Below are 14,742 nucleotides of genomic sequence, written 5' to 3'. Positions count from 1 at the left end.
CCCGGTTGCCCTAACGCCGATAGTCATGAAGTGCTTTGAAAGGCTGGTCCTCTCACACATCAAATCCAGCATCCCTGACTCACTGGACCCACATCAATTTGCATACAGGGCAAATAGATCCACAGAGGACGCCATCTCTCTGGCTCTTCACACTGTCCTGACTCACCTAGAGAGACAGGGCATGTACGTGAGGATGCTATTCATTGACTATAGCTCTGCCTTCAACACGGTCATCCCCACCAAGCTCATCACCAAACTCCACCAGCTAGGCCTCAGCTCGTCATGATGTGACTAGATCCTGGACTTCCTCCTGGAACGACCTCAGGCAGTGAGAATGGGCCCGCACCTGTCCTCCACTATCACCCTGAGTACCGGCACACCACAGGGCTGTGTTCTGAGCCCCATGCTCTACTCCCTCTTCACACACGACTGTGTTCCTGCATTCGACACCAACACCATTGTCAAGTTTGCAGACAACACAACGGTGATCGGGCTTATCACCAACGGGGATGAAACAAACTATAGAGCGGAGGTGCAGAACCTAGCGGGCTGGTGCTCGGTTAACAACCTGTCCCTAAATACCACCAAGACCAAGGAGCTGATCATCAACTTCCGTAGGTCACATAACGGGGAATATGCCCCGATCTCTATCAACGGGGACAGTGTGGAGAGAGTGTCCAGCTTCAAGTTTCTGGGCACTCACATTTCGGAGGACCTAACATGGTCCAATAACACTGCTGCGCTGGTCAAGAAGGCACAGCAAAGACTGTTCTACCTAAGAACACTGAAAAAGTCTGGTCTACCCCAACAGCTGCTGACGACCTTCTACCGCTGCACCATAGAGAGCATCCTAACGCATGGCATCCCTGTGTGGTACCTCAGCTGCACGGAGGCAGAAAGGAAAGCTCTACAGCGGGTAGTCCATAGAGCTCAGAGGGCCATCGGAACACAGCTACCAGACTTGGAGGGCATCTACAACACACGATGCCTCAGAAAAGCCACCAGCATCCACAAAGACTCTTCACACCCCTGCAACAGTCTGTTCGAACTCCTTCCATCGGGCAGACGATACAAGGCCTTCTACGCCCGCACCTCCAGACTCAGGAACAGCTTCATCCCCAGGGCCATAGCTGCTGAGCCGGATGGTCACAACGCATAGATCAACTTGCACTTTATCCTGTCTAAAACTGTTACAATTGTTTCGTTGGGTTGCTGTTGTCTAATTTAATTAAATTATTGCATCGTATGGGAGGCGCATTCCCAATCTCGTTGTACCCCTGGGTACAATGACAATAAAGATATATTGTATTGTATTGTATCCCTCTCTTCCCCCTCCCCTTCCCAGTTCTTCCACTGTCTTCCTGTCTCCACTTATATCCTTTCTTTGTCCTGCCCCCTGACATCACTCTGAAGAAGGGTCTCGACCCGAAACGTCACCCATTCCCTCTCTCCTAGATGCTGCCTGACCTGCTAAGTTACTCCAGCATTTTGTGATACCTTCGATTTGTATCAGCATCTGCAGTTATTTTCCTACACTGTAAACGGATCTCAGTTCACTTTTAGACCCGAAATGTCCCTATCCATATCCTCCAGAAATGCTGCCTGACCCTCTGAGTTACTCCAGCTCTCGGTGTCCTTTCTAGGAAAGCTGTTTTTTGTATTTGTTCTATCTGGGTCAACTTTCCCCTGATGAATTACACTGCTCAGCGGGTTACTGGGGCTAGAAGCTTCAGCTCAGGCTGATGGGCGTCTGATTCTGCCAACACCAGTTTCATATCTTCGCAACTTGAAGCAAAATAAGAAGAATGTCTCGAGTTTCTTGTTCTGTCCGTTAGAATTCTTCAAAAGTGAGATTTTTTTTTCTCACTGTGTATCTGCATTTCTTCTTCTTAGGCCCCCTCGGTCATGGCTGACCATGGGTGGTGCATCCTACTTGGCTTCTTCACTCCACACCTCGGCTAGAGCAGCGTCGCTTGTGGCTGAAGAGTCTCTGTGGCAAAGGTCACATGTGTGTGTGGTCTCTGGTCTGTTGAAGTTGCTGCGCTCCTTTCTGCGTGCCCGCTTGTCTGCCGCTGCGTTCATCAGTTTCTCTTCCGCCGTTTTGAGATGTTGGTTCAGGGTACCTCTCCACCTCGTACGGTCACCTGCAAGGCTCTCCCAGGACTCCACATCGATGTCGAGCGCCTTCAAATCTCTCTTGCAGACATCCTTGTAACGTAGCTGGGGGCGGCCGATGGCTCTCCATAGAGGATGTATTTTGGAATACGGCCATCCTCCATGCGGTGGACATGGCCCATCCACCGCAGCCTGCGCTGCCTGAGTAGAGTGTACATACTGGGAAGGCCAGCGCCAGACAGAATCTCGGCGTTGGACATTCTGTCTTGCCAGGATATACCCAGGATACGGCGGATGCTTCTAAGGTGGAAGGTGTTGAGTCTTCTCTCCAGTCTGGCATATGTAGTCCATGTCTCACTGCCGTACAGCAGCGTGCTATTGACACAGGCCTTGTAGACTGCTATCTTTGTCTTCACTGTCAGCTTTGGATTGGTCCACACTTGAGTTGTGAGGCGAGCGAGAGTTGTAGCTGCCTTCCCGATCCTCTTGTCAATCTCTGTGTCCAAGGAGAGGTTGCCGGTGATGGTAGAGCCGAGGTACGTGAACTGATGGACGGCATCGAGTTCATAGTCGTCGATGGTGATGACAGGCGGTATCTGCATTAAATTCAAAGAATGATGTGTCACAGAAGGAGGTCATTGTCTCCGAAGTCTGAAGAAGGGTTTTGACCCGAAAAGTTACCCATTCCTTCAATCCAGAGATGCTGCCTGCCCCCCTGAGTTACTCCAGCATTTTGCTTCTACAGTGTAAACTAGCATCTGCAGTTCCTTCCTACGCCATTGTCTCTGAGCTGGTTCTTTGGTGCAAATATTAAATCCGTCCATTTCCCAGTTCTTTCCTCTGATTTGTTACGGTTTGTTTGCTCAGTTCTCTCTCAATATTGCCCTTTCAGCCAGTTCATTTTGCAGTGTGAATAAACAGATCCAGTTCACCTCTGGTTCTATTGCCAGTCATCTTGCATCTGTCCTCTAGTTACTAAAGAAGGGTCTTGACGCGAAACGTCACCCATTCCTTCTCTCCAGTGATGCTGCCTGTCCCGCTGAGTTACTCCAGCTTTTTGTGTCTATCCTTCGTTACAACCCTTCTGCTGCACTAAAATGTTTTGTGTGTTACAAATTGGAGAGAGTTTCATTAATAGATGGCATTATTCCCTAAATATTCAGGCAGTTTTGACATCGCTTAATGATTATTTAAGTTAAGAATGTGTGTTTTTTTTTTTTTTAGCTGTACAAAACAATGAAAAGAAACAATATTTCAGTAGACAATAGGTGCAGGAGGAGGCCATTCGGCCCTTCGAGCCAGCACCGCCATTCAATGTGATCTTGGCTGATCATTCTCAATCAGTACCCCGTTCCTGCCTTCTCCCCATACCCCTGACTCCGCTATCCTTAAGAGCTCTATCCAGCTCTCTCTTGAATGCATTCAGAGAATTGGCCTCCACTGCCTTCTGAGGCAGAGAATTCCACAGATTCACAACTCTCTGACTGAAAAGGTTTTTCCTCATCTCAGTTCTAAATGGCCTACCCCTTATTCTTAAACTGTGGCCCCTTGTGCTGGACTCCCCCAACATTGGGAACATGTTTCCTGCCTCTAACGTGTCCAACCCCTTAATAATCTTATACGTTTCGATAAGATCTCCTCTCATCCTTCTAAATTCCAGTGTATACAAGCCTAGTCGCTCCAGTCTTTCAACATATGAAAGTCCCGCCATTCCGGGAATTAACCTAGTAAACCTACGGTGCACGCCCTCAATAGCAAGAATATCCTTCCTCAAATTTGGTGACCAAAACTGCAACACAGTATTCCAGGTGCGATCTCACTAGGGCCCTGTACAACTGCAGAAGGACCTCTTTGCTCCTATACTCAACTCCTCTTGTTATGAAGGCCAACATTCCATTGGCTTTCTTCACTGCCTGCTGTACCTGCATGCTTCCTTTCAGTGACTGATGCACTAGGACACCCAGATCTCGTTGTACGTCCCCTGTTCTTAACTTGACACCATTCAGATAATACTCTGCCTTCCTATTCTTACCACCAAAGTGGATAACCTCACACTTATCCACATTAAACTGCATCTGCCATGCATCCGCCCACTCACACAACCTGTCCAAGTCACCCTGCAACCTCATAGCACAGTTCACACTACCACCCAGCTTTGTATCATCTGCAAATTTGCTAATGGTACTTTTAATCCCTTCATCCAAGTCATTAATGTATATTGTAAATAGCTGCGGTCCCAGCACCGAGCCTTGCGGTACTCCACTAGTTACTGCCTGCCATTCTGAAAGGGACCCATTTATCCCCACTCTTTCCTTTCTGTCTGTCATCCAATTTTCTATCCATCCATACATTTCTTTTCTCCTGAATAAATCAAGATGGAATCACAATTTATTGATAACAAGAAGAATGTGCCAAGGAATTGAACAAAACAAAAATCCTGGCTAGTTTTCAGAAAATTCATGTTCCTTTAAATTAATATTTTCTTGTTCCTTAAAGTTACGATGTCCTTCAGTATGGTTGTGGCTCTCTGGACAAAACCCCCATCGCCTGTCTCCATCTATCACTTGTCAGAGTTTGTCTTGCCGTACCTCTGTTCCAGCTTTTTCCCCTGTACTACAATCAGTCTGAATAAGAGCTCTGACCCGAAATGTCACCTATCCATATTCTCCAGAGATGCTGCCTGACCTACTGTGTTACTCCAGGACTCTGTGTTTTTATCAACAAAATAGCTTTTTGTGACACTACTTGGCTGCATATAACATCCACAACAAAACAATAATGTGATCCACTGCACTAAGAACAGAAGTCTATAAATTGCAATCAGGGACCAGTGTCATGATTGATTTTTCATGGAATTGACCAATTCTACCTGACTGAACACAGATTAAATTTCAAACATGGGACTTACTGGTGATGCATGTTGAACTATCAGGGAATATTGCATACTCACAGATAAGAATCGATTGTCTTTGATGGTACTGTAATTAATTTTTGGTTCAGATTCGGGTACAGTGCCATAGGTGATACAATACAAATATATCCACCTTGGACTAATGCAAACTTGGAAATGAGTTTCAGCCCTGCCATGGAAACTTTAAAATTTCAATTCTGTGAATTAAAATAAGACCAATTAATTGTTTTAAAAGCCACTCTGTGTTTACGCATGAGCACAAAAGTATTGCATCTATATACTAAAACTCTCGTTTGTTTGTTTGTTTGTTCCTGAACTACAGCCAAAACGGTACACGATAGCGCGACAACTTTAGGCCCACCTTACTCACCGTCATCCCTTCGGTGCTAATGGAAGAAGCTTCCTTGAAATCGATGTTATATTTTTAATGTGATTCACATTTTAAAGTTTAAATCTATCTCCAGGGAGGGGGGAGGGAGGATAAGGGGGGTTGACGGGGATGGAGTGAGGATAAGGGGGTGGAGGGAGGGGGGAGGAGAGGGGGGCAGGGGGGGAGGAGAGGGTGCTGCACCAATGCTGGAGAGGTTTGGGCCCAACGGGTCGACTTGGTCTAGTTCTTATTAAAAATCCACATGGCAGGCTAAGCTGGCTGCCTGGTAGGCTGCTGTGGAAGATTAGATCGCAAAAGATCTGGGGAGAGCTAGACAATTGGATGGAGAATTGGCTTCATGGAAGAAAGCAGAGGGTATTGGTGAAAGATTGTTTATCGTGCTGGAGGCCTGTGACTATTGGTGTGCCTCAGGGACCGGTGCTGGACCCATTGTAGTTTGTGGTTTATATCAAAGGTTTGCATGAGAATATACGGGCATGATCATTCGTTTTGCAGATAATACTAAAGTGGCTGGTATAGATAGTAAAGATGGTTATCAAAAATTACAGCTGGATCATGAGCAGATGGGCAGAAGATTGGTTAATGGAGTTTAAAGTAGTTAAGTGTGAGGTGTTGCTTTTTGGGAAGTCAAACCAAGGCAGGACCTTCACATTGAATGACAGGGCCCTGGGGACTGCCGTAGATTAGGGGGATATAGAAATGCAGGCACATAATTCCTATAGTCAAGAAGGCTTTCACAAGGGGTAGGCCATTTAGAACGGAGATGAGGAAAAACTTTTTCAGTCAGAGAGTTGTGAATCTGTGGAATTCTCTGCCTCAGAAGGCAGTGGAGGCCAATTCTCTGAATGCATTCAAGAGAGAGCTAGATAGAGCTCTTAAGGATAGCGGAGTCAGGGGGTATGGGGAGAAGGCAGGAACGGGGTACTGATTGAGAATGATCAGCCATGATCACATTGAATGGCGGTGCTGGCTCGAAGGGCCGAATGGCCTACTCCTGCACCTATTGTCAATTTGGAATATTGTGTTCAATTTTGGCCACCCTGCCATAGAAGCAACATTGTTAAGCTGGAAAAAATGCAGAGATGTACCACGATTTTGCTAGGACTTGAGGGTGTGAGCTATCGGGCGAAATTAGGCAAGCTAAGACTTTATTATATGGAGCTCAGGAGGCCGAGGGGTGAACTTATATCAGTGTGCAAATTCATGACGGGAATAGACAGAGTGAATATAGAGTCCTTTATCCAAAGTAGGGGAATCAAGAAACAGAGAACCAAAGTAGGGGAAACAAGAAACAGAGAACATAGATTTAAGGTGAGAGGGGAAAGATTTAATAGGAACTTGAGGAGCAATGTTTTCACGAAGCATGGTGGGTATGTGGAACGACTTCCCAGAGGAGGTAGTTGAGGCAGGTACTATACTATAACAACATAAAAAATACATTTGGACAGGTTCATGAAGAGGAAAGGTTTAGAGGGATGAGCCAAACATGGGCAGGTAGGACTGATGATAGTGGCCAAATGAGAGACTTTCACACCTAGAAGCTGAATATTCTGGGATATCATGCACAGAGACCCACAAACCTGCCTGCAGAACACCAGGAGACCAGCCAACATTGGTCTGCAACAAGTATATTACTGAAGATTCTTCCTGAAGTAGAAAGTAGGTTCTGTACAAGCCTGCAACCTTCATGTGTAGGAAAGAAACTGCAGATGCTGGTTAAAATCAAAGGTAGACACAAAATACTGGATTAACTCAGCAGGTCACTCAGCTGTTCAGTCTGAAGAAGGGTCTCGACCAGAAACGTCACCCATTCCTTCTCTCCCGAGATGCTGCCTGACCCGCTGAGTTACTCCAGCATTTTGTGCCTACCTGCAGCCTTCATGTCGTGTGGCTTCTTAAACCTGAATGGTCAGTGCGGAGGGGGATTGGCACGGTAATCAGCAATCGAGCAATCAACCAATAGTTGTTGCAAACTCATTCTTGGAGAAAGTGCAATCAGTAGATAGACGCAAAAAGCTGGAGTAGCTCAGCGGGTCAGATAGCATCTCTGGAGAAAAGGAATAGGTGATTTTTCGTGTCGAGACGTTTCCTCAGACTCTGAAGAAGACTCGAGGCCCGAAAACATTAACTATTCCTTTTCTCCAGTGGTGCTACCTGATCGGCTGAGTTACTCCAACTTTTTGTGTCTATTTTCGGTTTAAACCAGCATTCCTTCCAACAACAAATGTAACCGGTGAGTAGGCAGAACTGTTTTGTTGTGGTGAGTGTTGTAACTTCTTAATTTTTCTGGTACTTAATTCAATTTCAGCGTTTTACCTAATGATGCAAAGTAATTTTTTGTTACATCCAGTAGGATACTCCACCCAATATTTTCCCTGTCCTTCCCCACCATTGGGCACACACATTGCTTCCATGATCTGTCACCAATCCAATCTCCCCGCTTCTTTCCCCTCCTTCATATGCTCATCTCCCATCCCTGAGCCCCATATTTCCCTATGATTCCCCCCTCTTTACCCTCCCCCTGTCCCCTTCCACCCATATCCCTCCCTCCGGCTTTATATTTCACTCCTTTCCTTATGATATCCTTTAGTCGCCTTTTCATCTCTAGCCTTTGTCACATTCCAACTATCTGCCAATCACTAGCACCTCACGTGCATCCACCTATCACTCGTCAGGCTTTGTCCCGCCCTACATTTCTTTTCCAGCTTTCTCTCCCCGAAACGTCATCTGCCCATTTCCCTCCATAGATGCCACCTGACCCGTTGACTTCCTTCCAGCACTTTGTTTTCTGTTCAGGATTCCAGCATCTGCAGTTCCTTGGGTCATTAACCCTGTTGTGAGCTTCCATATTTAAAATAATTCAAAAGTTGCATGGTAAAATAATGCAAAGGCAATAAAAATGTCAGTCTGCCACTTTATAACTGAAGATAGACACAAAATACTGAAGTAATTCAGCGGGACAGGCAGCATCTCTGGAGAGAAGGGATGGCCATTTCCTTCTCTCCAGAGATGCTGCCTGAGTTACTCCAACATTTTGTGTCTATGGTGTAAACCAGTATGCAGTTCCTTCCTATGCTGTTTATAACTGGACATGTTCCATGGAGAGTGTGAGCAGTATCATGCATTATTCCCTGAAGTGAACCATGAAAGTTTTTCTGAAAATGCAGTTTGTAACTTACTGTGGAAACTGTAGTTCATCAGGAACCACACCTCTTCCTGCACATTGTTTGTCATTTTCTCTGACTGGACTGGTGACCCTGAGACGACTGCAAGCAGGAAAGCTGCAGAATGCTCCAATGAACAGCATGAGCCAGAATATCACTTCCACCAACAACTGCATTATGAATGACTCTAGTCTATAATTCAAGTTTATGTTAAAATTTCTAGGAAGTTTACAGTATTCAGTTCTGTCTACGGATTATGAGATACAGTTCTCAACTAGGATTGCCAACTTTCTCACTCCTAAATAAGGTACAAAAGGTGGGGTGCCGCGGCGGTGTGGGTATGGTGCAGGCCCAGAATGAAGTGACTGAGGGGGCTGGCAGATAGCAGATGGTAACAGGGACCTTTTTCAAGAGAGAGAGAGAGCGAAAAAACCCAACAGCCCTGAATAGGTAAACAAATCGAATATATGAACCATGTTTCCATATTTCCATATCTTATATATATATTATTCCATATATGAGCCATGTTTCCATATCTTCAGTGTTATATATGAAAAGTAACACCAAATTATAACAGCATAATACAGAGCATAATCTGACTACCAGTAAGACATGAAATAACACCAAGTAACCCTATATGTATGTGCCTTTAGAGGAGCGGCACGGTGGCACAGCGGTAGAGTTGCTGCCTTACAGCGAATGCAGCGCCGGAGACTCAGGTTCGATCCTGACTACGGGCGCCGTCTGTACGGAGTTTGTACGTTCTCCCCGTGACCTGCGTGGGTTTTCTCCGAGATCTGATGGTCTGCATCACAGGGTACTTAAGGAGGTGGCTCTAGAAATAGTGGAAGCATTGGAGATCATTTTTCAATGTTCTATAGATTCAGGATCAGTTCCTGTGGATTGGAGGATAGCAAATGTTATCCCACTTTTTAAGAAAGGAGGGAGAGAGAAAACGGGTAATTATAGACCAGTTAGTCTGACATCAGTGGTGGGGAAGATGCTGGAGTCAATTATAAAAGACGAAATTGCTGAGCATTTGGATAGCAGTAACAGGATCATTCCGAGTCAGCATGGATTTACGAAGGGGAAATCATGCTTGACAAATCTACTGGAATTTTTTGAGGATGTAACTAGGAAAATTGACAGGGGAGAGTCAGTGGATGTGGTGTACCTCGACTTTCAGAAAGCCTTCGACAAGGTCCCACATAGGAGATTAGTGGGCAAAATTAGAGCACATGGTATTGGGGGTAGGGTACTGACATGGATAGAAAATTGGTTGACAGACAAAAAGCAGAGTGGCGATAAATGGGTCCCTTTCGGAATGGCAGGCTGTGACCAGTGGGGTACCGCAAGGTTCGGTGCTGGGACCCCAGCTATTTACGATATACATTAATGACTTAGATGAAGGGATTAAAAGTACCATTAGCAAATTTGCAGATGATACTAAGCTGGGGGGTAGTGTGAATTGTGAGGAAGATGCAATAAGGCTGCAGGGTGACTTGGACAGGTTGTGTGAGTGGGCGGATACATGGCAGATGCAGTTTAATGTAGATAAGTGTGAGGTTATTCACTTTGGAAGTAAGAATAGAAAGGCAGATTATTATCTGAATGGTGTCAAGTTAGGAAGAGGGGATGTTCAACGAGATCTGGGTGCATCAGTCACTGAAAGGAAGCATGCAGGTACAGCAGGCAGTGAAGAAAGCCAATGGAATGTTGGCCTTCGTAACAAGAGGAGTTGAGTATAGGAGCAAAGAGGTCCTTCTACAGTTGTACCGGGCCCTGGTGAGACCGCACCTGGAGTACGGTGTGCAGTTTTGGTCTCCAAATTTGAGGAAGGATATTCTTGCTATTGAGGGCGTGCAGCGTAGGTTCACTAGGTTGATTCCCGGAATGGCGGGACTGTCGTATGTTGAAAGGCTGGAGCAATTAGGCTTGTATACACTGGAATTTAGAAGGATGAGGGGGGATCTTATTGAAACGTATAAGATAATTAGGGGATTGGACACATTAGAGGCAGGAAACATGTTTCCAATGTTGGGGGAGTCCAGAACAAGGGGCCACAGTTTAAGAATAAGGGGTAGGCCATTTAGAACGGAGATGAGGAAGAACTTTTTCAGTCAGAGAGTGGTGAAGGTGTGGAATTCTCTGCATCAGAAGGCAGTGGAGGCCAGTTCGTTGGATGCTTTCAAGAGAGAGCTGGATAGAGCTCTTAAGGATAGCGGAGTGAGGGGGTATGGGGAGAAGGCAGGAACGGGGTACTGATTGAGAGTGATCAGCCATGATCGCATTGAATGGCGGTGCTGGCTCGAAGGGCTGAATGGCCTACTCCTGCACCTATTGTCTATTGTCTATTGTCTATCGTTTATTATCTTCGGTTTCCTCCCACACTCCAAAGACGTACTGGTTTGTAGGTTAATTAGCTGGGCAAATGTTTAAAAAAATTGTCCCTAGTTGGTGTAGGATAGCGTTAGTGTGCGGGGATCGCTGGGCGGCGCAGACCCGGTGGGCCGAAGGGCCTGTTTCTGCGCTGTATCTCTAAATCTAAATCTGTAGACATATAATCACTGGAAAAGAGGGGGGGACTCACCAAGTCAACTTTTTCCATGGATATTTCTTGCTGCTCTTGACTGATTCAAGCAGTCCTTTGTTCTTTTGCACAGCCAGAGAGAAGTCATAGTTCACAGACATTTGAAGTTCATTTTTGATCAGCTCAGTGTTGCATCTGTTTCTTGAGTCTGACCATTCATTGGTCATCAGACAGAAGATCCTCTTTACAAAGGCATTTGAGCCTGGCACACTGAGGACAAATGAGACAATCCTGAACATGTTCATCAAGTTGGCTTTCCCTATGTTTTGGAAAACTGCCACCAACTTCTCACTGGTGGATTTTGTGGTATCCTATCTGGCTTTTTGTATTTCCTCCCGGCTAGCAAAAAACTCTTCATTGGTCCATATTAACTGTCATTTTGAGGGCAGCCACCACCTGCTCCAGGTCAGTGAAGGAGAGCTCCTCATAGAGGCCATCACAAAATCAGCGGGTCAGGCAGCATCTCTGGAGAGAAAGAATGGGTGACGTTTCGGTCGAGACCCTTCTTCAGACTGATGTCAGGGGGGGTGGGACAAAGAAAGGATAGAGGTGGTGGGGTGGGCGGTTGAGAGATGCCAAAGAGATTTCATAATTAAAACGTGGAAATTAAAAACACTCCCAGAGGCACAGGAGAGAGAGGGGGAGGGAGGGTGGAAGGGGGAGGGGGGGAAGGGGGGAGGGGGGGAAGGGGGGAGGGGGGGAAGGGGGGAAGGGGGGGGAACTACCCGGAGAATGAAAACCCACAAGCACCTGGCGGTCCAACCCTGAACACTGCTAGTGGCAATCAAATATGGGACAAGGTCCTGTATGGGACAAACCAATTTAGCCCAATATACGGGATGTCCCGGCTAATACGGGACAGTTGGCAACCCTACTCTCAAAACACATCACAAATACCATTGATTCCTCTGTGCTGTTAAACTCCCTATCCATTGCAAAGTCTATTGCAGCAGCATCATGAATTATAGAAAGAACAAATGGTTCAAAATCTTAAATTGTGACTCCGTTTGTGATATTTTGAATGTTTATCTTTAAGTTTATGTTTTATTTATTCAATTGTACAATGAAACTGCATTTTATCACACTAATTGATTTTCAAGCAGTTACATGCCACCTTTGATATTTTCAGGATGTGCCAATGTACGTTACACCCAAGTTAATCTATTTATCCATAACATAACAAGGCCACTTTGCCCCATAAAGTTTATCTCAGGCTAAAACTGCTTCCTATTTTTTCCATGTTATTCCCTCCTATTCCCTGGATTTTACCATTTTGGCTGATTGGTGTGTTATGTTGCATTATGTAAATCATCCTATTTCTCAATGCTTGCACACCCATCATTATCTCCTGCTTAAATATCAGGTCAGTTTTAACATTTCTCACCATTGCTTTCAATTACCTGCAGTGTAGCCCTTCCCCACCTCTGTAATCTTCTCTATCCCTGTGACCTTCCAGGTTACTGCACTCTTACAAATACAGTCTCTTGCACACCCTCAAATTTAATCCCTTCACCACTTGTGGCCATTCCTTCAGCTCTCAATGTTCTAGAGTTCACTCCCTAAATCACTTCTTTCTCTTTCAAGTCTCTATGACTAAGCTATTGCAAAATCTACTTGGATTTTGTTGAATAACACTCCCACGAAGAGCCTTGCTAACAATTATTGTAAATCTTCTCACTGATCTATACTGAATCTGTTATTATCTTAAAATTCTTGTCAATAGTATTTTCCCTCCTCGTGTAATTGTATTTCCCTTCACAGTTCTTGTCACAGTTTGCTTCACTAGCTTAAATGGTTCTCAATTCTTTAGATTACTATTAAAACTCAAAGTACTTGTGCTATGGCACCAGGATAAGAGCTCAACCAAGAAAACCAAGCCCAAAGTCAAAGTAGTATCTAAACTGCTTATACACACTTATGCTAAGGACAACAGCTATCTCCATATGCACTAATAAGCTATCTACATGTTAATAAGCACATAAAAACTGATTGTGTAGATGCCAGTAAATAATTGGGGTTGTCAAGTGGGCACCTTTCTTCACTGGTGTTTTGTTGAGTTAGGCCCACGACACCTCGGGAAGACTCAACAGTTAGTTCTGGCATCCCAGAACCACCCCCCCAAAATGCCTCCATTCACCACCTATGTTACCAGTATCTACTAAATAAAGGAAACTACAGATGATTAATTCACTCAAATGCAATACAATCTTATCGAAACATATAAGATTATTAAGGGGTTGGACACGTTAGAGGCAGGAAACATGTTCCCAATGTTGGGGGAGTCCAGAACAAGGGGCCACAGTTTAAGAATAAGGGGTAGGCCATTTAGAACTGAGATGAGGAGAAACTTTTTCAGTCAGAGAGTTGTGAATCTGTGGAATTCTCTGCCTCAGAAGGCAGTGGAGGCCAATTCTCTGAATGCATTCAAGAGAGAGCTAGATAGAGCTCTTAAGGATAGCGGAGTCAGGGGGTATGGGGAGAAGGCAGGAACGGGGCACTGATTGAGAATGATCAGCCATGATCACATTGAATGGCGGTGCTGGGCCGAATGGCCTCCTCCTGCACCTATTGTCTATTGTCACTCGCATCCTGTATTGCACATATCCTAACCCATCATTAAACTCGTAACGCCACAAATATCAATCTCACATATAAAGCCGGATATACTTACACGGAATTAAACGTACAAAGAAATAGACATATACATTTCCTCTCTGTCCACAACTGACAGTTTCTTCTCCACCAAATCCACTACTGACTTGCACTGCTGCCTCTGACATCTCCTTTACTGCCTGATGCACTCTGTCCGTAAATTCCTAGCTCTCCAAATGGCGCTATGAAACCTCTACAACCTACCTCTACCGGATGTACTTCTGCTTTTCATCCTCACTGCTCAACTTCTGCTGCCAAATCTACATATCTAAGCTTTTTCCTTTCAAAAACCTCTTCCACTAAGTTCTCCCAAGGCACCGTCAGTTCTATAACATACATTATGGTGTGAATCAACTCTTGCCTCAGAAATGACCTGCATCTGCTTCAATTTGCCTATCATGTCAACAGCAGATACTGTTTCACTGACTCTCCACTCTGCTTTGGACCATTGACATAACAGTAAAACATGGCAGGCTGCTGTCCACACTGACAAACTGACCATAACACTATATCTGGCCTCATGTATATATCTGGCCTCATGAGGCCCCAAACTCAACACATGTCCTCAAATTGAACACATCTCCAAGTCTCTACTTCCCAGGTCTTTTGACGTCAAGAGCGAAGAGTGTTTAGTTGTCCTATATACTGGCAATGAAACAATGCAATTTTTCCCTGCCACAGCTTAACAGACCCATTAGCACAAACACACACAAATACATATACAATTATAAATAATACAATAAATGAATCATCAGTAATACTAGGTAACCAGATCATAATAGTTCCAAACTGAAGTATGTAGTGCAACCAGACTAAAGTCTACAGCTGATCAGAGTTGCTGAAGTAGGGTTGTGGTCAGTGTTGTTAAGTGGCTTTTGGCTCTTGGCGATGTGGTTTCACTGAAAAGTGACCATGAGGA

Source organism: Rhinoraja longicauda, chromosome 11, assembly GCF_053455715.1.
Source record: "Rhinoraja longicauda isolate Sanriku21f chromosome 11, sRhiLon1.1, whole genome shotgun sequence".
NCBI lineage: Eukaryota > Metazoa > Chordata > Chondrichthyes > Rajiformes > Arhynchobatidae > Rhinoraja > Rhinoraja longicauda.
Note: the sequence above shows the minus strand (reverse complement) of the source record.